Genomic DNA, 26,627 nt, shown 5'->3' with positions numbered 1-26,627 from the left:
TGACTCACCCATGATGCCTTTTTAAAATATATAACACAATGTATATGTCTCTCATATACACATGTACAAATATAATAAACCATATGCAAAGTGTCTATTTAGCATTTTCCTATTTTAGGACTTCCTGTCAATTGTATGACTGAAGATCCAGTCAACGGGGAGATGAGCCAGTTGCTGGGGATATCAGAAAATGCCCCACTAGGAGAGTGTATTTGAACTGAATTTAAAAGGAAAGTGGGATTCTAAGAGATAGGTAAGGAGGAAGGGCATGAGAGCCATGAGAAACAGTTGATACAAAATCCTGGAGACTAGAGATGGAAAATCATGAATTAAGCATAGTAAGAGGGCAGGAATTAAGCTAATCATTTGTTATCCTGAACTCTTAATATAGGTCCCACCTTGCATTTTCTGAGTATATATTTCTGGAATTTTTTTTGTACCACTCATTATATTCAAGTCACTGCTGGTAATAGGTTTTTAGTGAATGTAATTCTCCTTGTTTTATATCTTGCTTAATATTCATAATCGGAGGATCGGTCAGTAGCTTTGTATCTTTGGCCGTATCTAGTAGAGAATTTGGCATAAGCTTAATACATACATGAGCAACACTTTGTCTCCCATGAAGGGGAGCCCTAAAGACTGACTTCCTTTTTATTGAATCAAATGCTTTATTGTAACCAGCAAATAATAGATAGACTGAGATCTTATATAATATCAGTTAAGAATTATATAGCCCTTTAAAGTTTGCAAAGTACTCTACAAATATCTCATTTGATCCTCGCAGCAACCCTCTGAAGTGAACCCTTCCCTCAGCTTCCTCATCTATAAAATGGGGATAAAAATGATAGAAGTAAATGCTATCATTTTTATCTCCATTTTATAGATGAGGAAGCTGAGGGAAGCAGAGATTAAGTGAGTGGTCTGGGATCACACAACTAGTGAGTTCTGGAGACTGGATTTGAATTTAAGCCCCCAGGAACTTCATCTTTCTGCAAGATTGCATCAAGCATGGTACTCATTCTCATGTATCATTGCTACCTTCAGGACCTCAGATCAAAGGATGGAATAAAAAACTCCAAATATCACTTTAAGGAAGACTCTTGAGCCCCCACCCCTTTTGAATGTCCTTTTTAATGCTTTGTCTTCTCTCAGATTGTAAGCTTCTTGAGGGCAGGGACAGTGTCTTTTTTGCATTTGTGTTCCCAGTGTATTTTTATTCCCCACACCTAGCACAGTATTGGGCACATAGCAGGCACTTAACAAATGTTTGACACTGCATGTCCTAGCTGTCTCTATATAGTCTTTACAACTTTCAGTCAATTGAATGATCATGAAGATACATTTTCTTATAGAATGGAAAAGTATTTATTGAGTGCTACATACATGAGCCGCAATGCATATATTTGTGTACATGTGTATATATTTGCATATACATGCACACATATATTCACATATATCACATAGATATTGCATCTCTAGACACACCTGTCCTGAAACACACATATGTACAGTCATGTGTTTGTGTGTTGTGTGTGTGTTGTGTGTGTGCACACTGCTGGACAGATGAAAAGGAAAAGACTTGCTGAGTGATCTTCAAGTTGAAGCTGCAGATGGTAGATCTGTAGAGGACACAATGGCAGGATAGAATGATGGGGCTCATTGACTCTTAGGGCCCAACGGCAAGACAGATGATAAAATCTTGTGTTCTTTCCCACAAATGGTCACTCCTTGCTCATCGACATGGTGTAAGTAGCCAGGTCTTCCCCACAGCCTGGAGTCTACAGTGGCCTGGAGAAACATTGTTAAAGGAAACTCCTTGGTGGAATTGATATATGTTCCCTTCCCTCTGTTCAGACAGCCACGAACCCCAGCTCAGGCCCACATCACCTGGACTATCCCAAGGGACTTCTCTTCGTTCTCTTTGCCTCAGAACCCTAGAAAGATGAGACATATCAATTGCACCAATTGGCACAAAATTAAAACAATGTAAAATATTTTTATAATTTTTACAATGTTATGCTGTGATTTCGCCTACCTGTGCAAATGTACATAATGTATTTAATACAAATGATTATGAGCAGGTATTAAATTTTTACTTTGAAATAAGCATATCCATCCTACTATCTCTAGAATATGCAAATGTCATTGGTCTTAAATTCTGGCACTTAAAGGCTTACTGACTGATTATTCCCTTCATCAGTGCAGATTGATCTCCTACATATGCTTCCATTCTGTGTAATTCTCATCTATGAGCTTCTACCCAATATACTGGGGGTCTTTCCCCCATATATCGAGCATATGATGTATTCCAGGCACTGTGAAAAGTGTTAAGACACAAAGAAAAACCAGAGCCAGTCCCTGACCTTGAGTAGCTCACAGTCACAAGTTAGGAACAATTATGTACAAATAAGACCTATGCAAGATGAATTGGGGGTAATCTCAGAGGGAAGGCACTTATATTTAAGAGGGATGTGAGAGGTGGGGATTCAGCCCAGATTTGAATACAAAGCTATGGATTTAAACCCAAACCATCTGATTAGATTCTAGGCTTTTTCATTGTTGGGCATTGTCCACTGATAGAATAAGATTCTTTTGTGGGCAGCTTCTGTTCGATTTTTTGGTCTTTTTATACACAGCACCTAGTAAGATCTTGTGCATACTAGGTGCTTAATAAATGTTGATTGGTTGAAAGGAACTAGCAGGTGGCCCAAAGGGCATTGGAGAAATGTGATAGATCTAAGTATAATGGAACCTCTTACTGATGATAACTTGAGTGTGAGAAATGGCATAAAGGTTATCATTAAAGTCCCATAGGACCAAAAAGAAAGTGCCATTGAGAAATATACTGTGATAAAAAAAAACTTTAGTCTTAGAGTCAACCATGTCAGGGTTCAAATCATGATTCTTTCACTAGACAGTATTATAACAGTGGATACTTCATTTAACCTCTCTGGCCCTCAGTTTCTCCATATGTAAAAATGGTCTCCAAGATTTCTATGAGCTCTAAATCTATGGTGCTATGATCTTGGGCAAGGTCTACAAAATTTCTGAGCTTCATTTTCTTATCTGGAAAATGGACAAAATAATAATTATGTCACACCTGAATCAAAGGTTTAAAGTAAGGTGCAAGTAAGATCACATGTAAAAAGTATTCTGTAAACTTGATAGTGATCTGAGCATCAGTTTTGTTTTGGAATAAGAGAAAGATGAATAGATTAAATGCCACACTGATATCCATGGCATTAAAAGACCAGAAGACCTTTAAGTTTATTAGATAGATTCTCTATAGAAGTTTTATGGAAGGACTTGAAAAGAGTATAAATGAGGTGCAATCTGTAATTGTGGGCGGGCTATTTAGACTGACAACGTCATGGATCCATTGAAAAATCCAAATACAAAAGGCATACTGGTCACACTTTTTGTTTTATCTTGGTTTTACGCAAAACTGTATCACCATATGTTTTATATTAGACAATATCATCCCCCTGTTCAAATAAATTACAGTGGTTCTAGAACTGAATATGACATTTTTAGTTTGAAAACCCTTCCTTGCTCCTTCATACTTATCTAGTCTTCTGACACCTTACTCCCCTCCAACCACTTTGAAATTCAGTGACATGAGCCTTCTTTCTGTTCTTTGAACCCAGAACTCCATCTCCTTAATCCAAGTGTTTTCAATGACTAAGTCCATGCCTGGAACACTCTCTGTCCTCCAATGGATCTCACCTTTATCTTATTTGTAACTAATTGTCTGATTGTTTTCTTCCCCACTAGATTGTGACTTCCCTGAGAACAAAAGCTAATTTTTTTGCCCTTTTTGTATTGGATAGGCCTTTGACACATAGTAGGTGTTTAATAAATACTACTTGATTGCCATAGTTTTAGAGGTTGGAAAACTAAGCAAGAGTTTCCCTTTCTTTGAGGAATATTCTTCTGTCTTTGTTCTTTTACAGCAGCTGGAAATCACGACTTTGTTTTTCAGCAATCCATTATGATATCATAAGTGAAAAGCTATCTTTTTTCACAAACAACAAATAGGCAGGAAAGGGAGAAAAATCTCTTTCAGACCAAGCCTTCGATAGCAAGATCATTCTCCTTCTTGTCTTTTCATCTGACTTTCATGGATCTCCTTCATTACTTTATCTTAAGATTGTCTAGAATAATCTTTCTTCTAGTTTAGCAACTCATTCCTGATACTTAAAGGGATGCCATGAAAGCTCTTTTTTTGATATTTGAAGGACTGTCGAATGGAAGACGGAATAGTCTTGTTCAACAGAGAACCAGAGACCAGATAGATCCAAGACCACATGATGGAAATCAGAGTGAGGCAGATTTCTGGTCAGCATGAGAAGAGACCTTGAAGCACTGAGAGTTGTGACCTAATGGAAATCATTGCTTGGAACATGATAAGCTCTCTAGCTCTGGGTATGCTGGAGCCCTAGCTGGGTGCTCCTGCTATCAGAGATGCTGTAGAAAAGGTCCCTTTGTGGATGGTAAATTGGGAGAATACCTGAGCTCTCTTACAATCCCTTTGGAGTTCATCTATTAAAAGATCAAACTTTTCTCAAGGGAGGAAAATTTTTCTTTTCATTGTTCTTTAACTCTAACTGGAATGAAGGGGCTATCTTTTCCACAGAATGTTTTTTGTATTTTTCTTGGTGTAATTTGATCATTAAATTTCTAATCTCATAAGATCACAGAGATAAAGACATTTATACCCTGTTGAGAGAGCCATCTGCACCCAGAGAGGGCACTAAGTGTGGATCACAACATAGTATTTTCACTTTTTGTTGTTGTTGTTGTTGTCTTGTATTCTCTTTTTCCCTTTTTGATCTGATTTTTCTTGTGCAGCATGATAATTGGGGAAATATGTATAGAAGAATTGCACATATTTAACTTATATTGGATTACTTGCTGTTTAAAGGAGGGGAAGGAGAAAAAATAGGAACACAAAGTTTTCAAAGGTGAATATTGAAAACTATTTATCACAATAAAATATGATTTTGAAATAAAATAGCTTTTTTGGGAAAAAAAAAAGAAAAATAAAAAAGCTTCTAAAAAATAAATTGATGTCCTGAGATAGAGAAGTCACTTGCTCAGGATCACAACCAAAATGTCTGATCTGGGACCTGAATCTAGATTTTCTTGACTTAGGTTTAGTAAATGATTCACAAAAACCTCATTATTAAGTTCCATGTGCTTAAGAAGACGACACTTCCCAATATTCCAATGAATCTCTCTCTCTATCTATCTATCTATCTACACACACACACACACATATATATATATATATGCATACACACATGTATATACACATAGACACATAGGTAGAGAAAAAGAAATAGAGAGAGAATACTTTACTTATATTACTTCATTTAATCAGCAGAATACTATGAGGAAGGCTTAACTTTAAACATTATTTATTTGGCTGAAAGAGCATCACTTAGTTGAGCTGATAAGCTTTCTGGCTGTGTATGTTTTGGGAACATTAACATTGGCAGATTCAGACCTCTTCTTTCCCCATTGCACCCTGTTCCTTCATGGAATATGAGACAATTGGAAAAGGAGCTAATTGTGGAAACAAGCCTGATTTTTGAACCCTGGCTCAGGATCAGGGCAAGTCAAGGTTTCTTGACTTTCCCTAAATGTCTCCAAAGAGTAAGTGGAATGGATTAAGTCTGAGACAGCCAGAAATAAGTTGAGCCAAATATCTTATCCAGACTCCCAGTAACTTCTGAATAAAAACAGATTCTGAGGCAGCTGAGAAAAAGGAACTCTTACTCATTTGTCACACAAGGCTCTCCCTGATCCTGGCCCCTTTGGGGCTAGCCTGAACCTGAGTGGTCTTTGTTTCCCTTCAGAAAAGCGAAATCTTGACATGTAGGATTTATTTAAGAATTATGGAAATCAAGGCTTGGAAAAGTTAAATGGCATGACCAGGTTCACCCAGAAGTGAGATTCTTAATGGTCTTCATGCTTCCGATCACAAGGCCTTTGCCCTTTGCCATGCTGCCCTCAGCACCAAAGCATGATAAATATCTACCCACGTTATATCAGCTCCTCCTTGGACCCCTGGCTTTGATTGCTCCTCTCTGGGCTGTGCCAGAATATGTCAATATTGTTATCTTCAGATACTAAGGAACCATTTGCCGTCCTCTCCTAAGTCATTAAAAATAGGGCAAAGAATTCTAGGGCTCAGCTTTGAGTGTCAGCCAAAGGTGTTGTATCCTCCAGCCATTTATTACTCCAGTGATGGAAGATGACAACGGGGTTATACCTCCAGTTCATACACTTCATTTAATTAACAAAAATTAAGATCATCACCATTAGCCTGTATTTAGCTCTAAATAGCACAGGGATGATTAGAGAGGACGGATGGTGCTGAAGATTTTATAGTCCACTCTAGAAGGATGATTTTGATTCTCATTAGGGTTTCCCATCCCATCACTCCATTCTACGTTCCTATTAGAGCGTTAGGTCATTTCTCCTGGATAGAGTTCAGCATTGTCTACATGGGACAGCGCAGGGATTCTCCCTCCCTTCTCAGCAGAGAACTCTTGGAATCATTAGCACAGTCACTGAGTGTAGAGGAGACACTGCTGTTTTTATACTATGCAAACCCATTTCAAGGGTAATGATTCTCTGTCATAGTTTCTCAGAGAACTGGGAAATGAGGCTCATGAGCGACAGGGCTGATACACAAGAAGGCTCCTTCTCCTTCCCTCAATTCAGGAACTTTTTTTCATTGGGTACGGCAGCTGCTGTTTGGAAATTAATACACACACACAAGCGACAAACACACACATACACACACACACACAGATGTCTTTTGTATAACTCTCTTCTCCATCCCACAGCCACTCTCCCCAAACCACTGTGCATTCATTTTCTACGTACGCTGCATTTAATACTAAGTGTATACACTGTCTCCTTGTTGTAATGTAAGCTCCTTGAGGGCAGAGACCATTTTTGTTTATCTTTGCATCTCCAATGCCTTGCACATAGTGTGCATTAAATAACCACATGATGATTGATTATACAACTGATTCCACAGCAGCATAAATTAAAAATTTGCAGGGATCTTAGCAGAATCTAATCCACGCCCAAAGTCTGCAGACACCAGAGAGGCAAAGCGATTCCTTCATTAACATAGAGGCAGGGTCAGAGGAAAGATCTGAACCTCAAATTTCAAAGCCAGAGTTCTTTCCATTCTAGAAGCATTTGTGAAGCTCTTGTTAAGCTCTAGGCAACATGGATGCAAACATAATCCTTAACATGTACCCAGCTAGTGGCTGTACAGTGTCTGCTTGAAGATCCCTGATGAAAAGGAGCCATCCTATGTTTATTATTATTATTATTATATATCAAGCTCTGGATTGTACAGGTCAGGCTATAAAACCAGGAAAGAGACAACAGTATGGAACTGAATCATTAGAGGAAGCTTTCATAGAATCATTGGATTTTAAGTTGGAAAGAAGCCCAAAGTAATAAAGAATCATTCAGCCTCTGCCTGAAGATGTCCAAGGAGAGAGCGCTCGCTCCTAGGTCAGCCTTGGACAGCTCTCACTGTTAGGAAGTTAGAGGAAGCTAGGTGGCGCCTTAGTGCACAGAGCACCAAGCCAGCAGTCAGGAATACTCCTTGTCCTGAGTTCAAATCTAGCCTGACCCTTACTAGCTGTGTGACCCTGGGCAACTCACCTAACCCTGTTTGTCTCAGTTTCCTCATGCTGAAGAAGGAAATGGCAAAACATTCCAGTGTTTTTGCCAAAACCAAATGGAGGCAAGGAGAGTCAGAAATGACTGAAAAAAAGATCAAAATAAAGTTTTCTGGAAACAGAGCTCATTGTTGGGAAGTATTTCTTGGGGAGGGAGAGAGAGAGGGAGAGAGAGAAGAAGAAGAAGAAGAAGGAGGAGGAGGAGGAGGAGGAGGAGGAGGGGAGGAGGAGGAGGAGAGAGAGAGAAAAGAAAGAGAGACAGATAGAAAGAGAAAAGAAAGAGAAGAGAGAGAGAAGAAAGAGAGAGACAGAGAGAAAGAGAAAAAATAGAGGAGAGAGAAAGAAAGAGAGAGAGAGAGACAGAGAGAGAGAGAGAGAGAGAGAGAGAGAGAGAGAGAGAAAGAGAAAAAATAGAGGAGAGAGAGAGAGAGAGAGAGAGAGAGAGAGAGAGAGAGAGAGAGAGAGAGAGAGAGAGAGAGAGAAATAGCATACTTTGTATTTGTATACAATCAATTCTTTCTCTGGAGGTCGAGAACATTTTTCACCTTTGCAATAATTATCTCATATCATCATATTGCTGAGAAGAGCTAAGTCATTCACAGGTGTTCCTCATAAATTATTGCTGCTACTATGCATAGTGTTCTCTGTGTTCTGTTCATTTCTCTCTTCATCAGTCCATGTAAGTCTTTGCAGTTTTTTTCTGAAATCATCCTGTTTGTGATTTTTTTTGTATAATATTCCATCACAATCATCTGTCACAACTTGTTCAGCCATTCCTTAATTGATGGATATCCCCTCAAATTCAAATTCTTTAACACCACAAAAGAGCTTCTATAAATATTTTTTAACAAATAGGTCCTTTTCCCTTTTTTTGTTTGTTTGTTTGTTTGTTTTTTAATCTCTTTAGGATACAGACGTAGCAGTGGTATTGCTGAATTAAAGTTTCATAGTCCTTTAGAAATAGTGCCAAATGACTTTCCAGAAAGGTCAGATCAGTTCACAACTCCACCAACAGTACATTAGTATCCCAGTTTTCCTACATCACCTCCACATTTATCATTTTCCTTTTCTGTCATCTCAGTCAATCCAATATGTGTGAGCTGGCACCTTGGAGCTGTTCTAATTTTCATTTCTCTGATCAAAAGTGATTTAGGGCATTTTTCATATAACTATAGATAGCTTTGATTTCTTCTTCTAAAAACTGCCTATTCATATCCTTTGGCCATTTATCAGCTGGAGATTGCAGGCCCATCATTCTCATCCACTGCACTGTTCCATCCACAGAATCCAAATGGATATGAGTGCAGATGCTTCACTATTTTGGTTACCTTCCTCTGGATTTGCCTCAAGCTTTCAATATCCCTCCTATACTTTGGGCCCAAATCTGAGCAAAATACTCCACGTATCTGGTTCTGCAAATAAAGTGTAGAAGGAAGTGTGGATACAAGCAAAAAATAATGCCAAGAACTGACCAACCATTGAAAAAGAGCCTGACTCATCCCGTCTCATTTCCCTCAGTCTTTCAAATATTGCTGACTGGTGGTAGGTGGGTACAGAGATTTGAGCTGAATCATAAGAAGCCTGAGTGTGACTGGGATAAATGAAGGGTAATGGAATAGAAATTATTGGGAAGGAAGCACCTGACTTTGGGTAAGGCACTTTCCTCTCAGAGTCTCACTTTGTTTTCTTAGAAAGTAAATGAGAAGTTGGTGAATTCAAATGAGCTCTGGAATCAGATCAGATGAATCTTTTGAGGATCTGCTTGGCCTCTTACTACCTGTGTGACTTTGGGAGGATTATTTGTACTCTCTGAGCCTCATTAAAGAGATTTGTATAAAAAATCATGAATTTTAGTGATGGTTTATTTGTTAATAATTCTATCTGGGCCAGGATAATAGGAAAGAAATGAGTTTAAAGACTTTGCTAGGGTGAGATGTAGAATGAGAAGAAAAAAAGGGAAAAGTAAGAGAGAAGATAGGGGAGATAAAAGAGGAAATGGTATAGGGGAAAGAAGGAAAGAAAAGGACTTAGCAGCATTTGAGGCCCCAGTTACCTATTTCTGGGCCAGTTTATGTCAAGATCACATCTGTGTGGGTGGTTTTTAAAGTATTCCTTAGGGGCAGCTAGTTGGTGTAGTAGATAGAGCACCAGCCCTGAACTCAGGAGGACCTGAGTTCAAATCTGAACTCAGTCACTTAATACTTCCTGGCTGTGGGACCCTGGGCAAGTCACTTACCCCAATTGCTTCAGAAAAAAAAAAAGTATTCCTTACTCCTCCCCAGTGAGAGATGGCAGCGAGAAAATATGCTTAATTGAGGAAGCAACAAGATTATACGGTGACCAATTCCGATGGACGTGGCTCTCCTCATCAATGAGGTGATTCGGACCAATTCCAATAGACTTGTGATGGAGAGAGCCATCTGTTTCTAGAGAGAGGATTGTGGGGACTGAATGTGGACCACAATGTTGTATTTTTCCTTTTTTAGTTGTTTGCTTGCTTTTTTTCTTTCTCATTTTTCCCTTTTTGATCTGCTTTTTCTTGTGCAGCAAGATAATTGTGGACATGCGTACAGAAGAATTGCACATAATGAACATATTGGATTACTCATGGACTAGGGGAGGGGATAGGGGAAAGGAGGGAGAAAGAATTGGAACACAAGCTTTTGCAAGGGTGGATCTTGAAAGCTGTCTTTGCATGTATTTTGAAAACAAAAAGCTATTTAAAAAACATTTTGAGTTATGAAAAGAGATTAGGATTTGAAATTACAGACTTTAAGCCCTAAAGTTTTTTCTGAATATTTTTCATAAGCAAAATAGCCCAGGATAGTTTACATGGAGTCAGTTACTTATATTTGAATCCTGCCTCTGTCCTTCCTATGTGACCTTGAGCAAGTCATTGAAATTGTCTGGATATTTCTCAGATGTCAAATGGGGGTGTGATCTCCAAGGCCCTTTTCAGCTTTTGAGCTTTACTCTTATAGACATTTTCTCCTACATGCTGAGTCTTTTGGTACCACAGTCAGAAGTGGACTCACAGGTTGTGAGCGCTCCTGGCAACTCTGAGGGAGGAGAAGAGAGAAGGAGAAAACCACTTTAATGAACTCCAAAAAGATGCTCCCTGCCACAAGAAATAAAAATCCCTTTGTGAGGAAAGTATGTCAAATCCCCCAGCGTGCACTCTGTTTATAAATCAAGCTTTCCCCCAGCACATCCAAACCTGACCTCCAAAGGAAGTGATCGGATTATATGAAAGGTCAGTGAATGTAAAATAGTCCCAAATGCGAAGGGATCATTTTTAATCTTCTTCATTGCCTAAAAACACAGAAAAGAGAAAGTAGATTTAATTCAAATGGAAGAGTAAGCAAGGGTTTGGGCTAGCACTGTTGAAGTCAGGTTTGTTTTAATCTACCTAGATGACAACACATTCTCTCAGCTGAGCTGTTTTGGGAAGGGCAGCCTTTCTGAATGTCAGCTTTGGGGATGAACCTTGGGGATGAACTTTCCCAAACCTGGTAAGATTTGGAAAATTGTGCTGATGAGAAAACACAAAGAATTCTACACACACACACACACACACACACACACACACACACACACTTTTTTTCTTTGTGTTTGTGTGTCTCTCTTGCTCTCAAACACACACACACTTTTTTTCTTTGTGTTTGTGTCTCTCTATTGCTATCAAACACACACACACACATTTTTCTTTTTCCTTGTGTTTGTGTGTCTCTCTATTGCTCGCAAAAACACACACATTTCATTTCTCAAGATAGATAAGAATGCAGCAGAATAGGGTTGGTGCTACTAGGGGCAGGGAAAAGGAAGTCTGTTCTTGTGCAGTCTCTTCTAATAAGTATCTGGGAATGGCAGCTGCTGGGAGAGAATAAGTGAAAATTATATTTGCTTTCCTTACTTTTTCTACTAAATTTCTTTGGTTTCTATGAGGTCAAGAAATGGCAGCAACGAAGGCTTTGTTAGAGTTCCTGAAGAAACACACGGTGAAGGGAGACGTGTACCTGCCCGAGAAAGTAGTTCACGAATCCCAGACTCTGAAGTTCAAGAGAAGGTACTGAATTCTCTGAGCAACAGGATCCTAAAATTTCACCTTCTCATCTAAGAGATTTCCTGCCCAGCTAGAAGGGACGCCTTAATTCTACAAATGAATTCTCTGTACAGTGTTCTTTTCCTCCAATATGGTGGCCATCGTTTGAGTAGATTCACACTGGGTATGAGAAGTGCTCCAGCTCGTTGGCTGGCCAATTTTGGAAAATCATGAGCAAAAGTCATTTGGGATGGATGAGGAGAGAAATACATCACTAGAAAGAATTTCTAAATTGCTAAGGCTACAAATTCATATGGGGTGTTATATCTTTAGGTTTATGTATATATAGGATCATTAACCTTGACCTAAAGGAACTATAGAGGCCCAAGTCTAATCCCCATTTTATAGATAAAGCCTAGAAAGGATGTGGCTTGTCTAAGGTTACACAATCAGAAAATGACAATGGCAAGATTTGAATCCAGCTCTTCTAATTCTAGAGATAATGTTCTACTTTTTCCAATGCTCATGCTGCCTCTCATAACTTCCTCTTCTTCCCCACAATAGAACATAAGTTTCTTTAGAAAAAGTACTTCTTTATTTAGATTTTCTATTTCTGATGCCTAGAACAGTTCAGGGAACATAGTGGCTGCTTATTAAGTGCTTAGTAGTTGACTGATTGAATTCCAGCTCCTGAACGAATGTTTGACCTGAGGAGACAGGAGCCTGTCCTAAGGTATCCCACTCTAGCTAGTGTTTTCACTGTCCATGGTGTGTGTTCTCTTTAGTGGCAGAGATTTCTGGGTCTTTAGCATATGGTGAATGATTAGAAAATATTAAGTAATGATTTTTTCCTTCTATAGTTGGTATAGTGACACCCATTAGCACTCTCTCCTCCTCTCTGTCTTTGCCAAGAATGGGTTAAGGAGACCCACCTCTTTTTCTTTCTTTCCCTCTCTACCTCCCTTTCTCTTTTCCTCCTCTCTCCACTCCTCCTCCTCCTCCTCTTCCTCCTCCTTTTCCTCCTCTTCCTCCTCCTCCTCCTTCTCCTTCTCTCTCTCTCTCTCTCTCTCTCTCTCTCTCTCTCTCTCTCTTCCCCCTCCCCTCTCTCCTCTCCTCCCACTTTCTCTCTCCCTCCTTCTCTCTCTCTCTCTCAGTAAGAATCATCATTTGGAGATCAGTGAAGTGAGAATTGGTCAAATTTAATGGCACAGATAATATTTTATTTTTATTTCAATTTTAATACACTATCAACAGGCACTGAAGGAAGATATACTGCAATGCTTGAGAAGGGAACTGCCCTCCAACTTATCTTCAGTTACCGATTTGGGACCAGTTCCTCAAGTTATTTTTATGTCATTTTGGAGAATCTCAGAAAATTTAAACTCCATCAAAATGATCTACAAGGAAGGGTAGAGGTCACCTTAAGCTTTGCTCAAGGAATCAGAATGGTGTCTGACCAGGATACATGAAAATCTTTTTTTCCAAAATACAGGAAAAGTCTCTGGGCTGAAGACGCTCTGGAAAAATGCACGGCTGCCTTTCTTTTCTCTTCTAGTATCCAAGTCATTTCCTCTAGTGCCAGATCACAGCACAATGCCATATACAAATGGTCTCGGAAGCCCCAAAGTCACTGTAGGCTCTGGCTATAGATGCTTGATGCAACTGTGGACTTCTGTGAGGTCTTAAATAGGCTGTTTCAATTCAATAAGGATTTGTTATAAACACCTAATATGTCCAAGACGGGCAGCAATGTAAAACTTTAGAATGCCAAAGCTCATTTGGGACTGGATTCGAATCCTACACCAGCCACTTAGTGGTTGTGGTGCCTCAATCCCTTCATCCAGGAAATGAGGTAGCAACAGGTGGCTCCACTGTATATAAAGTGCTGGACTTGAAGTCAGGAAAACTTATCTTTCTGAGTTCAAATCCAGCCTCACCCCTTTACTAGCTGAGTGACTAGCTTTTTTTTGTCTCAGTTTCCTCATCTGTAAAATGAGCTGGAGAAGGAAATGGAAAACCATTCCAGGATCTTTGCCAAGAAAACCCCAAATGGGGTTATAGAGAGTCAGACGCAACTGAAATACTGTAAATATTTAATAGTTTTTGTGTACTTTTAAATAAACAGTACACAAGGTTTCTATACGTTTCAGGGAGTGAATGGCAGGGTAAGAGGGATGGTGTAAAAGTTGATACATAGGTTCCTGTTGCTGGGGCTGGAGGCTGATCTGGCCTCCCTTGTACCCAATTCAGAGTCCAGTTCTACGAGAATGGAACATTATAGCATACAGGAGGCTAGGCTCTTCCTCAGAACAAGCTGCACCATGGAATACTGTGAATATCCTATTTGGGGTTACTTGCATTGCAAGCCTTAATGAGAGAGGAAAGACATTTAATGTTTTTTAATTAAAGCTTTGGATTTCCAAAATCCATGCAAAGATAGTTTTCAACATTCCCCCTTGCCAAATCTCCCAAATTTTTCTCCCTCCCCTCCTCCTACCCCCTCTCCTAAATGGCAAGTAATCCAATATATGTTAAACGTGCAATTCTTCTATACATATTTCTATAATTATCATGCTGCACAAGAAAAAGCAGACAAAAAGGAAAAAAATGATTAAAAAAACCTAAAGGCAAGCAAACAACAACAAAAAAGATTGTAAAAAACTACGTTGTGATCCACATTCAGTCTCCACAGTCCCTTCTCTGGGTACAGGTGGGTCTCTCCATCACAAGACCATTGGAACTGACCTGAATCATTTCATTATTGAAAAGAGCCACGTCCATCAGAATTGCTCATTGTAAAATCTTTTTGTTGCCCTGTACAATGATCTCCTGGTTCTGTTTTTTTCACTCAGCATCAGTTCCTGTCAGTCTCTCCAGGCCTCTCTGAAATCATCCTACTGATCATTTCTTACAGAGCGATAATATCCCATAATATTCATATTCCATAACTTATTCAGCCATTCTCCAACTCATGGATGTCCATTCAATTTCCAGTTTCCTGCCACTACAAAAAAGGCCGCCACAAACATTTTTGCACATGTGGGTCCTTTCCCCTTTTTTATGATCTCTTTAAGATATAAGCCCAATAGAGACACTGCTGGATCAAAGAATATGCAGAGTTTGATAGCCCTTTGGGCATAGCTCCAAGTTGCTCTCCAGAATGGTTGGATCAGTTCACAACTCCACCAACAATGTATTAGCATCCCAGTTTTACCATACTCCCGCCAACATTCATCATTATCTTTTCCAGACAGGCATCTTTGAATGAACAAAATGGAGAGAGTCTCCAAATAGCAAGTAAGCTAGTTTGGCTGAATTAAGACTGTGTGAGGAAGAGAGACAATACCCAACCAACCTGGAGAGGTAGATCTAAAGATAAAAGATGGAATCATTTGCATATAGGATTTATTAACTATTGCCAGGAGAAGAAACCCTGGTGTAACAAATAGAGAGAGAGTATGGTTTGAAGGTTCCCGTTGCTATCTCTGACTGTGTGACCTTAACTTCTGCATGTCGTGGGCTACTTTCAAAGACTCTTAAATTGTACAAAAATTACTAACCTAAATTTCTAGAGACTTTCTTCATTTGGGATTTACTGGTATCAGTGGAGCTCCAACTTTTTAATCTAAGGATTTTATGTTCTTAAAAATTATTGAGACACTCCCTAAGAGTTTTTGTTTGTGTAGGTTCTATCTATAGATGTTTTCCATATTCGCAAAAGAAAATATCTTACTATTGTCATGAAAATATTTTTGACCTTGTGGATCCTGATAGGATCTTGGGGATCCCTGAGGATTCCTGAACCCCCCTGTCTTATACCAGTGAAATGCCAGTGCCATTTCCAGTTCCCCAACCCCTTGAATCTCATTGTCTTCTTGTATAAAAATAGAGATGATAATGCTTGTCTATACTTCATGGGTTGGATTGAGAAAAGTTGCCTGCAAATCTTAGGTTTATGGCACCAATTGCATCCTAGAAGTCTTCTAAAGCCTTTGACCATCAGAATTCATTTGCTTGGCTTCCCCACTGTCTCTCACATAGTTGATACAGAACAGGATTCCCCCCCCCCCCCCCCGCCCCTTTGTCCTTCTGCAATTTCAGCTCCGGGGGTAGCTGTTAATCAGCCTTCGATAGTCTTCAGTATTTCACTCAAGACCTGCTGGCAATCCGAAAGCTCTCCTGGTCCTGACATCTCTTGCAAAATGAACTTCAGCGCTCGCCCCATCTGTTTTCTCTTTTATTGAGGGATTCTTTCAGAGCAGCCCTCTCTCACGCGAGTATTAATATTAACCTCAGCAGGACTTGCTCCCTTATAGAGGGCCGCTCACCAGGGGACAAAGTGATAGGTTCCATCTTCAGAAGATTTAATGGTACCAAGTCCAGTTTTTAATGCAATCTTTGTCAGGGAGAGTTTCTTCCCAGACACCTGACGTCCTGCCCATCCACAGAGAGATGGTGATTCGGAGCTAGTTACACCATTCTCTGGGGCTATTAAACTGTGTCCAATTTTTTTTCTAGATAACTTCTCAGGACATTGGATTGTTTCCTTCTTCAAGAGTCTTATCACAGCTACCAAGCTCTTCTGGTAATTGCTTTGATTTTCCTCATCTGTAAAATGGGGATGATAATACTCAGAGGACTCCCTCTCCGAGCTATTTTGAGACTCCAAGGAGGCCAGAGAATGACAGATTTAGAGCCCAAAGGGACTCATGTAACTGATTGTAACTAACATATTTAAAATGTTTGCCAATACATATGTATATATTTATATATAAGTAAATATATGTATATAAATATTATCATAACCTATGTGTAGTCATACATAGCTGGAAGGGAGCTCAGAGACCTTCTCTTTCATTTTACAGATGAGGAAGCTGAGGCACACAGTGGTTGAATGGTTTGTTCAGTGTCTAACAACTAGTAACTGGTTACAGCAGAATTTAAACCTGGGTCTTTCTGACTCCAGAGCCAGCATATCATCTATTAGACCGTATTGTTCTCTTAATGTTCTAAAAGAAATCAGACATTTCCGAATGTAATTAGATGATGTTCTATCTCTACACAATAGTTTTTCATATATAAAACTCAGAGGATTGAACTAATGCTTTCTAAAGCCAGCAACAATATTAGCATGCTGTGTTTGGGTTCCATGGTTCACAAATTCACATGAGAAGGCAGCTCAGAGGCAGCTAGTCCAGCTGCCTTGATTTACAGAGCAGGAAACTGAGACTCAGGGAGAGGGAATGATTTGCTAAAGATGACACAGTAGCATCAGAGACCTCTGAATTCCAGAGCCAGTATTCTTTCTGTGGTATTATCTCCTTAGTATCCTTTTTTTCCCCTCAAAGACTGAAATTTGACTAGCATTTATGATAATAATAACAACAATAACAAGCCTTTGTGTGGTGCTTTGAGGTTTGCAAAGTACCTGACAAACATCTCATTTTATCTTCACAACAACTCTGGGACTGAGGTGATATTATGATTATTAGATCATTATTATTTCAATTTTCCAAATAAGGAAACTGAGGGAGATGATGGTTAAGTGACTCACCACACAGTTAGTGTTTGAAAGTAGATTTGAACTCATTTCCCCAACTTTAGCACTCCAGAAACCACACCTATTTAGACCCACTCTGTGAAGAGTACCTAGTTATATATATACATATATATTCTTTTTTAATAATATAGTACCTACTCTCGAAGAGTTTTCTTACCATTTAATTGCCTGGGTTTGTGATGTGTGTGACAGGGATGAGAGGGAAAAAAACGTACATGTATGTGGTGGCAGGTAAGAAGGGAGTATTGATCAATGAGGTTCACCAATAAGCTTTACTGAAATTTCAGTAGGGATATGAGGTGGAAGAGGGGAGACTTGAGCCTTGGCTTACTGTTACAAAGAGAATAAAGAGAAGGAAAAGGATAACTGAACCATAAGAGCTTAAATCCAGATGTGAGGCACATCTAGAAATGGAGGAAGTCAGGTGCTCGCAGGAGAAAGGAACTGCTCACCTTCCCTCAAATGATGAAGTTGTGCCACGGACTTGCCATCAGCTACTCATTAATTGGCTGAGGAAGAAGGAAACCAAGGATCAGTTGGCACAGTCTTATTCAAGAAAAGAGAACCAAGTGGTGACCTAATAAAAATAACAGAAAAGCTTTTTTGTCTTCCTGGGGCTAGTATCCAAGATTTGGAGAACTTCCCAAGACTTATCAGAATGGTTGCCAATCGCACATACCTGGTGATTCACATGGACCCAAGAGGCCCAGAGTATGGACGACAATCATGAAGTCCTAGCCAAGGAACCAATACCACGCAACACAAATTGTTTTCCTCCCTGTTGGCCATTGAAAGCAAGACATGTAGGAAAGAAAAATGATTTGGGGAAATGAACAGATGAGTAAGAAAGTAGTGTCTGAGAATGGGAATTGCACTTGGAGATCTGGACTTAAAATACAGGTAAGAGACCCCTGGCCAAACATAATAGATCTAACAAAAACCAATAGTCAACTAGTGCTGTGCTAAGTACCAGCGTTTCTTACAAGGTCAGCTAGTTCAACTGAGGCCCTCTCTTTGGGAGTTTGTGTGTCTCTTAATTTCCCTGGATCACATAGATTGTAAGTACTAGGATGCCAGCAACCTTAAAAATGAGAAGGGGAAAGTTTTAAGACATGTTCCAATGGAATGGGAGCTCTTTGAAGACAAAGAAGAACTCCTTTTTGTTCTTTGCATTTTGCTGGAGCAAAATGTTTTTTTTTTTTTGGTTTTTTTTTAGCAAAAGTTGATTGAATTAAATAATGTGACAGGAATCACTGAATCACTAGACGTGAGGAGTGAGAGAGGGGAAAGAGTCCAAGTCAACTTTAAGCTCACAAATGGGGGAGATTAGGTGAATGGTCACAGGAAGGAAAAGTCCCAAACCTCAAAGCCAGAGATGAAGAAGGAGGTACAGAAAAATGAAGAGCTCCATTTCCCAGGCTTCCCTGGGTGTCTTAAACGATCTCCACTTTTTATACCTAATAATTGTTGTCTTTGGTAACTAAGACTTGAACAGTAACAAGACGTATAAATCACCCCCCAGGCTCTGAATTACTCCCATTAACAGTTGTTTTGTTCTCCTGGTTGCTGAGCAGCTAGTGAGCACATAGGTGGAGGTCTGGCCCAGAGCCAAGTGTTAAAATAAGTTATGTTAAATGGATGACTGAATAGTTCCCCAGACTCTCTCTAGATTTGGGGGTTGAGGGTCTACACTAAAGTCATGGGAGACTAGTGTTTTGGCATCTTCCAGTTGTTCCATGGACTTCATTCCCCCCTCCTACCACCATTATTTTTTTTATTAGTCTGTCTTATTGAGTCTCTAATCTCATTGTTTTCCCCTTATTGGACATTAAAGGTATTAGTGAGGTAGCTAGGGGTGAGTGAAAAGAGCAGGCTTAGAGTTTGAGACCTTTCTCTAAGTAGGAAGAGAGAACTGGAGTAGCATAAATCTGCTTGGGCCAGGATACTTAGCTAGCTGTGAGTCCTGACCCCAGCATTGGTTAGCTGAGTGAACCTGGGCAAGTAACTTGACCTTTCTGGACCTCAGTTTCCTCATAGATAAAATGGAGAAGTCTTTTCTATTTTACAGATTTCTTGGGAAGTTCAGGGCAGATAATGTGAATGAAGCACCGTGTCCATGTTACATCATCATCATAGTCATTATACTGTACCTCTTCTATATTCTCTTACTGAGAAAAGCAGACATTTTTGAATTACAGAATTCATGAATTTCAGAAGACATCTCAACTATTAACTATCAACTAGTCCAAATAGATAAATTCTGAATAAATACTTTCCCACATATTCACTTTCATTTATTTATTCATACGTTATAAATCAATAAAAAAGTACTTGTTAAGACTAATATGGCTCCCTCAGAAATGACGTCTTCTTGGCCTTTTCATTTGGTCTTTTCCATTCTAGGTGTTGGGAGGAGAGTTTCTGACCTGGGAAGAGTCAGCCACAAGCGTATGGGAGTGTGAGTCCATGTGAGACTTGCAGCCTATCTAATATCAATACACCAAGGAACAAGACAAATCTTAGTTGATGACCTAGAGGACATTGGCTCTGTGGAGGGACTCATCCAGCAGCAATGCCATCTTTGTAAGTAATCTTGGTGGGACCAATGCTATGGAGGAATAGAGCTAAATTTGACCCTCTTCTTCCAAAGACAGAGCTGGTATATGGGAGCTCTCAAGGCATTGGGAGAAGTGTTTGCAATTATTTTGTCTCTGAAATAATTAGTTTTTCATAATACCAATGAAATAACCAAAGGTTTAATGAACAGTGCTAGAGACTGCCCCACTGTCAAAGGGTGGAGGTTCAGCCATGGAGAAGAGGAGCTCACAATTCCCTACGAACATAAGAATGCTAAGAGGGATCTGTAGCCTGCCTCACTCAACAGAACCTCACAATGAAGTCCAAAACCACACATAAAACACTTTGGAAACTTTAAAGCACAAGATCGACATCATTGTTCTTATGAAGCTTTACACTTAGTCCTGTTAAATTTCAGCTTATTTGAGCTGGCCCACAAGTCTAGTTTGTCAAGGTCTTTTTGGATACTGACTGTGCTGTGCCTGCAAACTTTGTGTCATCTGCAAAGTTCATGAGTATGCCATCTTTGCCTTTGTCCAGTCTAGGATTAGGGAAAGTCAAGCTCTAAGATAGTGAAGAATTCAATTCATTTGGAACTAACTTAACAAATGTTTATTTCTAAATTATTTGTATTTATTTTGTAATTCTCCATTTACAATAGAAATTTTTAACATTCATAATTTTTTTTTAAATTTAAGGTCTGCTTCCCTCTCTTCTCCTACTCGTTGAGAAGGTAAGCAATAAGATGTTGATTTTACATATAAAGTCATGTAAAACATATTTTCATATTATTCTTGTTGCAAAAAAACATACATATACACACATACATTCAGGGAAAATGAAGTGTGCCAATTATGCTTCGATCTCCACTCAGAATTCATTGTGAACATTTATAAAGAGCCTACTACATGCAAGAGCTAGACCTTGGAGAGATGCTAGCTGAGCACCCAGGTCTCCTGGAGCTGTGGATTATGCTCTTGGCTAGTAGAGGACATCATGGTATTCTTTTGACTCTGGCACACGAATGACCCAAGCAGGATTGGAAACCAACCCCTTTGGCGTTTGGAGCAAAATGCAAAGTAGGTAGACGATGGTCAGTAATCAGTGTTAGTGTCTATCTTGGAGCTTTTTGTAGAGTGAGTTAGAGAGAAAATTAATTATTGGCTGAACTCTGTTGTATGCTGAGGATGGCAGAGGGAATATCTGTAGTTGGGGATGTGGGATAAGGAGATTTGAAAATGCATTTCAGATGTTTGGCTGTGGATTCTTATAGGGTTTAGGATTTCCTTTCTTTCAAAGTTGTATCAATTAATGTGGATTAAGTTAACGCCCATGGAGGCAGGTACCCCCAATTTGCACCCAATCAGCGAGATTGAGAACATGCTGTCGATGTCCACAGAGAGATTCTGGCATCTGGAGAGTTTTTGCAGATGCTTACTTGCTTCCAGAAGGAAAAAAAAAAGCATCCACTGTGGAGGTAAAGGCTTGCTAATGGGGAGAGAGACAGAGAGAGACAGAGACAGAGACAGAGAGAGGGAGGGAGGGAGGGAGAGGGAGAGAGAGAGAGAGAGAGAGAGAGAGAGAGAGAGCGAGCAGTAGCATGAGTGTGAATAAGCCTGTGACAGCAAAGCCATGTGCAAGAGATGGGCCATCACAATGACCAAGCCATGATTCCTGCTCTCAAGGAGCTTATAGAAAAATAGAGGATATATTTCATTTCAACGTGGGCATTCCCTCACCAATGAAGATGGCGAATATCTTTTGCCTTTTTTTTGTATCCCCAGTACTAGCACAATGCCTGGCATATAATAGGAACTAAATAACTTTCTGTAAAATCTATAAAATGGGAAAAATAATAGAATTATTTTCCCGAGTTGTGAGTTTCAAGTGAGATAATATTTCTAAGTATTTTGTAGATTTAAAAACTTATCAATGGCCACTGGATGATCTCCAAAGGAGAGGGGCAAGGGGCAAGATGGGCTTTATATTCTTTGATGAATTATCTATGTCCATAACATAACAAACATCCATTTGTAAGCTTCCTGAGGTAGAAATTGTTTCAATTTGGTTTTTGTATAATCCCCACCATTTAGCATAGTGTGTGGCACATAGTAGGAGCTTAACAAATGCTTGCTGATTAATCGATTGCTCTTAATTGAACAAAAGTATTTTCATTTCATTTCGGAATCCTTGCTATTTACTTTGCTTGGATCCTGGATAGGAGCAGGGCTCACAACAGTGTCTCAGCCAACAGCTCCTCTGCAGTTTATGTCTGCTCCTGATTTGGGAAATAAAATTAAACAGCATCTTTACTACTAATGATGTGAGATATTGGTTTTTATTTGTATCCACTGCAATTTAATGACTTAAATTGCTTGAGTACTTTTGATAGTCTGGACAAAGGGATATTGATTTTGCAAGTTTTTCTTGCTTGCAGGTAGATCTTCTTGGCAAACTGAATAGAGGAGTCCTATTTCCCATGGCTAGCTGGGAAATTGTAAAACTGGAAAGAGGTTATAACCAGAAGGTCACAGCATTTAGAGCTAGAACAGACCTTAACGATTATTAAATTCTACACCCATATTTTTCAGATGAGGAAACAGAGGTACAGAGCGGGTAAATGATTTGCTCACGTTCACATCAGTTAACAAACTACATTAATTCAAGGAGTCGAATTTGATCTCACAGCTGTCAATAAGACTTGGTAGAATGAAGTCTGTGACTGGAATATGGGTCAGTCAAGCAGCAAACATCTATTAAGCACTTATTATTTGCTAGACAGTCTCCTAAGCACTGGAGGGTTGAAAGAAAGGGGAAAGCAAGATTCCTTTCCCCCCCAAGGGGCTCACGTTTGAATGGGGGAGACAACAAGGATGTATATAAAACCATAGAGAATGAGAACGAAGGCAAAACAATGTATTACATGAAGAGTAAACTAAGATGAAGCACACTTGTGTGATTCTGTTTATAATTTATTATAAATGCAATCATGATAAGCTATTGTAATTTATATGAATAATCATATTTTATTACTATTATTAATTACACTAAGCCCCACGCTGATATCTTCATTATAATCACAATGATTTGACACACTCAAAGTGACCACTTTAGCAAGGGCTGGTAATTTGCATTATTATTGTTGTCCATATTAAATTATGACAAGCAATAGGCAAATTAATTTCTAAATGTACTTCAGGTTACATTTATCCGTTACTTGAAATACTCTCCGTGGGGCAGGAGGATACAAAAGAGCACATTTTCTTCTGTTTTAGTGCTTTATGCCATGTTTGGGAGGCTACTTATCATGGTGAATAAATGGGTCAGGAAGACCTGACTTTGAATCCTGTCTCTGGAACTAGAAATTACAGATAACTTGGTAAACTCCCTTTGATGATCAATGGAGTTTTCCACACTTTGGATCTAGGATATTTCATCTGTAACATAACAGAGTAGACTGAACTCGAGGAGTTTCTTAAGTTTCCACTTCACCATTCCTCAAGTTAACCTTTGTAAGCCTCCTTTTCATTATCTGTAAAATGGGAATAATAATACTTGGCTCTACCTCCAGGGCTGCTTTGAGGAAAACACTGTGAGAAGTGAAGAATACTATACAAATGTGAGTTCTCATTAGTATTATTATGAGAAAAGCCCATATGGAAGTCTTCGCTTAAAGCACACAACACATGGGCTTTGCAAACCATTTACCTATCCCTGCTATATTAGGTTTCCCCATGAGAAGAGCTGGAGGATGTAAAAATGTTAATTACTGCTCCATTGTCATTGCTATCATTTTAAGCATACTGGAGCGTGCTGAGCATCTGGCCTCGGGCTCAAACAAGGAGAGCACATTTTTATTTGGGGCTCTTTGGGATTCAGGCTTTGTGTTCCTTAGTTCACAGAATTATAGAATTTCAGGGATTATAGAGAATGGGAAAATCATCTGGGCTGATTGTACTTGGATCTAAAGCCCTTTCCAACAACTTTAATAGGGTGGCCAATCCGCGATGAGAGGGAACCCATTCCCTCCCATATCAGTGCCTCCCATTTTTGACCAGCTCTAATTGTTAGCAAGTTTTTTCCTGGTATCTAAATTAAATCCAATTCTCTGTACATTCCATCAATATAGGTTCTCTGGGATTAAGTAGAATAGATTGAATAGTCTTTCTCCATGACAACCCATCAGATCTCTGGATATAATTTGTGTGCCCTTGCCCACATCTTCTCTTCCCAGTCTCAATATCCCTTGTCTCTTCAACTAGTCTTGAGATGTCATGAATCTTAGTCTCCCTAATGTTCTGCTCACATGGTTCTGGAATCCCTTTCAGTTTCTAAATTCTTCATAAAATATGGTAGCTCAACTGAACTTCATACTTGAGATGTGGTCTGACGAGGGGTCATTCTTTTGTGTTGCCTTCTCCGACTCTACAAGATGCCACCAATGCCAGATAAAACTGATGTGGTCACATAACAAGGTTCAGGGAGAGCAAAGATGAGGTGTGAAGATGGTGAAGAATCACAATGAGGCATTCTGCCTGACAAAAGGTACCTTTATTAATGAGCAAAGGTCTTGGCCAAAATCCAAATAGCATTTTGTTCCATACTTAGGGAAGGGGAGATTTTTATAGATTGAAGGAAGGGGGAGAAACCAGGAGATAAAGGATGTTTTGAAAGAATCTGACAACCACTGGGGAGGTGTTTTGCTTGAAGGATAAGATCAAGGAGGAGTTGGAAAGATACTTCATGGGTAAGGACAAAGTTAGGAAAAAAGGAAAAATATTTGAAATATGTTAAATGTATATGTTAAATACAATATATGTATACATATTTATACAGTTATCTTGCTGCACAAGAAAAATCAGATTTAGAAAGAAGGTAAAAATAACCTGAGAAGGAAAATAAAAATGCAAGCAGACAATAACAGAAGGAGTGAAAATTCTATGTTGTGATCCACACTGATTTCCCATAATTCTTTCGCTGAATGTAGCTGGTTCTCTTCATCACTGCACAAGTAGAACTGGTTTGAATTATCTCATTGTTGGAAAGAGCCACATCCATCAGAATTGATCCTTATATAGTCTTGTTATTGCTGTGTACAATGATCTCCTGGTTTTGCTCATTTCACTCAGCATCAGTTCCTGTAAGTTTCTCCAGGATTCTCTGAAATCATCCTTCTGATCATTTCTTACAGAACAATAATATTCCATAACATTCAGAGACCACAATTTATTCAGCCATTCTCCAGTTGATGGGCAGCCACTCACTTTCCAGTTTCTCACCACTACAAACAGGGCTTCCACAAACATTTTTGCACATGTGGGTCCCTTTCCCTCCTTTAAGATCTCTTTGGGATAGAAGCCCAGTAGAAACACAACTGGGTCAAAGGGTATGCACAGTTTGATAACTTTTTGAAGCTCCAAATATCTTAAGGTTCCCAGTAAACTCCCTCAGGCTTTAAGTTGGCAGTATTTGGATGTACAGGAGGAGCCCAACAGGGAGAATCTGACTAGATGGAGAGTAGTAGTGAAGGGCCCCAATTCTGAGATTTTATGATACAACAGGTGGAATTTTGCACCCAAAGAGCTGTCCAGCTAATGCAGAAAGTTTGACCATTAAGTGGTGAATTACTTGTGCTCTGGAAAGTCATGGAAAAAAACCTATGTTCTTATACATGGTAAGGTGAGGGCAAGGGAGAGTAAGTTTATTTCTATCTGTATCATCAGAGAAGTGCTCCCACCGAGGAAGTCACAGGTGTTTTTTTTTTTGGTGGTTGAGGTAATTGGGGTTAAATGACTTGCCCAGGGTCAGACAGCTAGAAGTGTTAAGTGTTTCAGGCCAGATTTGAATTCAAGTTTTCCTGACTTCTGGACTAGTGCTCTATCCCCTTCACCATCTAGCTGCCCCAAGTCACAGCTTCTTGAAGAAGTTAAATAAATCCCTGTACTAAATTTCAATCAGGTTAATCCCTTCCCTATCCCCAGCACCCTGCCTTACATATATAAGTACCTCTAAATACATATTGTCAGTGTTTTAAAACCTAGTTTGGCCTGTATAACCTGGATAATTGGCCTGATTCTTTATTTTGTTTTATTGCTTGAGACTTAGTTGAATAACATTAAGGGATGAGGTGCCAATGGTGTCCATTATGTCCAACTGCATCTTTCTTCCCTAGAAATTCTTCTCAAGAGTTGGGAGTTTCTTAAGTAGAAGTCTAGTAAACACATTAGAACCCCAGTGATCGCTGACTAAATTTTCTTTCTAGTGAAGTAGGATTTTAAAACCATATCAGCGAGCCTTTGGGGAGCTTTTTTTCTGAAGAACTTTTTTTTAAAGTAGGAAGAAAAGAAAAGAAAAGAATGCTTCCCTATAAAAACAACTCTGTCCAATTCTGGTTCTATTATGTACTTCTTATGTGACCCAGGGTAACAAAAATATTAGAGATGATAATAACTAGTATTTATACAGATGGTACAGTGGATAGAGTGCTGTGCCTAGAGTCAGGAAGACTCATCTCCCTGAGTTCAAATCCTGCTTCAGAAATGTCCAAGCTGTGTGACCCTGAACAAGTCACTTAACTCTGTCTCAGTTTCCTCATCTGTAAAATGAGCTGGAGAAGAAATGGTGAACCACTTCTATGTCTTTGCCAAGAAAATCCCAAATAAGGTCCCAGAGAATCAGGCATGACCAAATTGACTGAATAACAGCAAAATATTTATATTATATTATATTATAT

The 26,627-nt window shown here is 39.2% G+C and overlaps 1 long non-coding RNA gene across 1 annotated transcript in view; it reads right to left on the bottom strand.

Annotated features, from left to right (window-relative positions):
• Positions 1 to 1,402: 1,402 nt before the first annotated feature.
• LOC116423533 overlaps positions 1,403 to 26,627 on the bottom strand; it is a 31,931-nt gene continuing 6,706 nt past the window's right edge. The window contains exon 4 of the long non-coding RNA XR_004234143.1: positions 1,403 to 1,934. This is a non-coding gene — a long non-coding RNA (uncharacterized LOC116423533). The remainder of the gene's footprint in view (positions 1,935 to 26,627) is intronic.

This window comes from Sarcophilus harrisii, chromosome 4, assembly GCF_902635505.1.
Source record: "Sarcophilus harrisii chromosome 4, mSarHar1.11, whole genome shotgun sequence".
NCBI lineage: Eukaryota > Metazoa > Chordata > Mammalia > Dasyuromorphia > Dasyuridae > Sarcophilus > Sarcophilus harrisii.
Note: the sequence above shows the minus strand (reverse complement) of the source record. Positions and strands in the feature narration are given on the sequence as shown.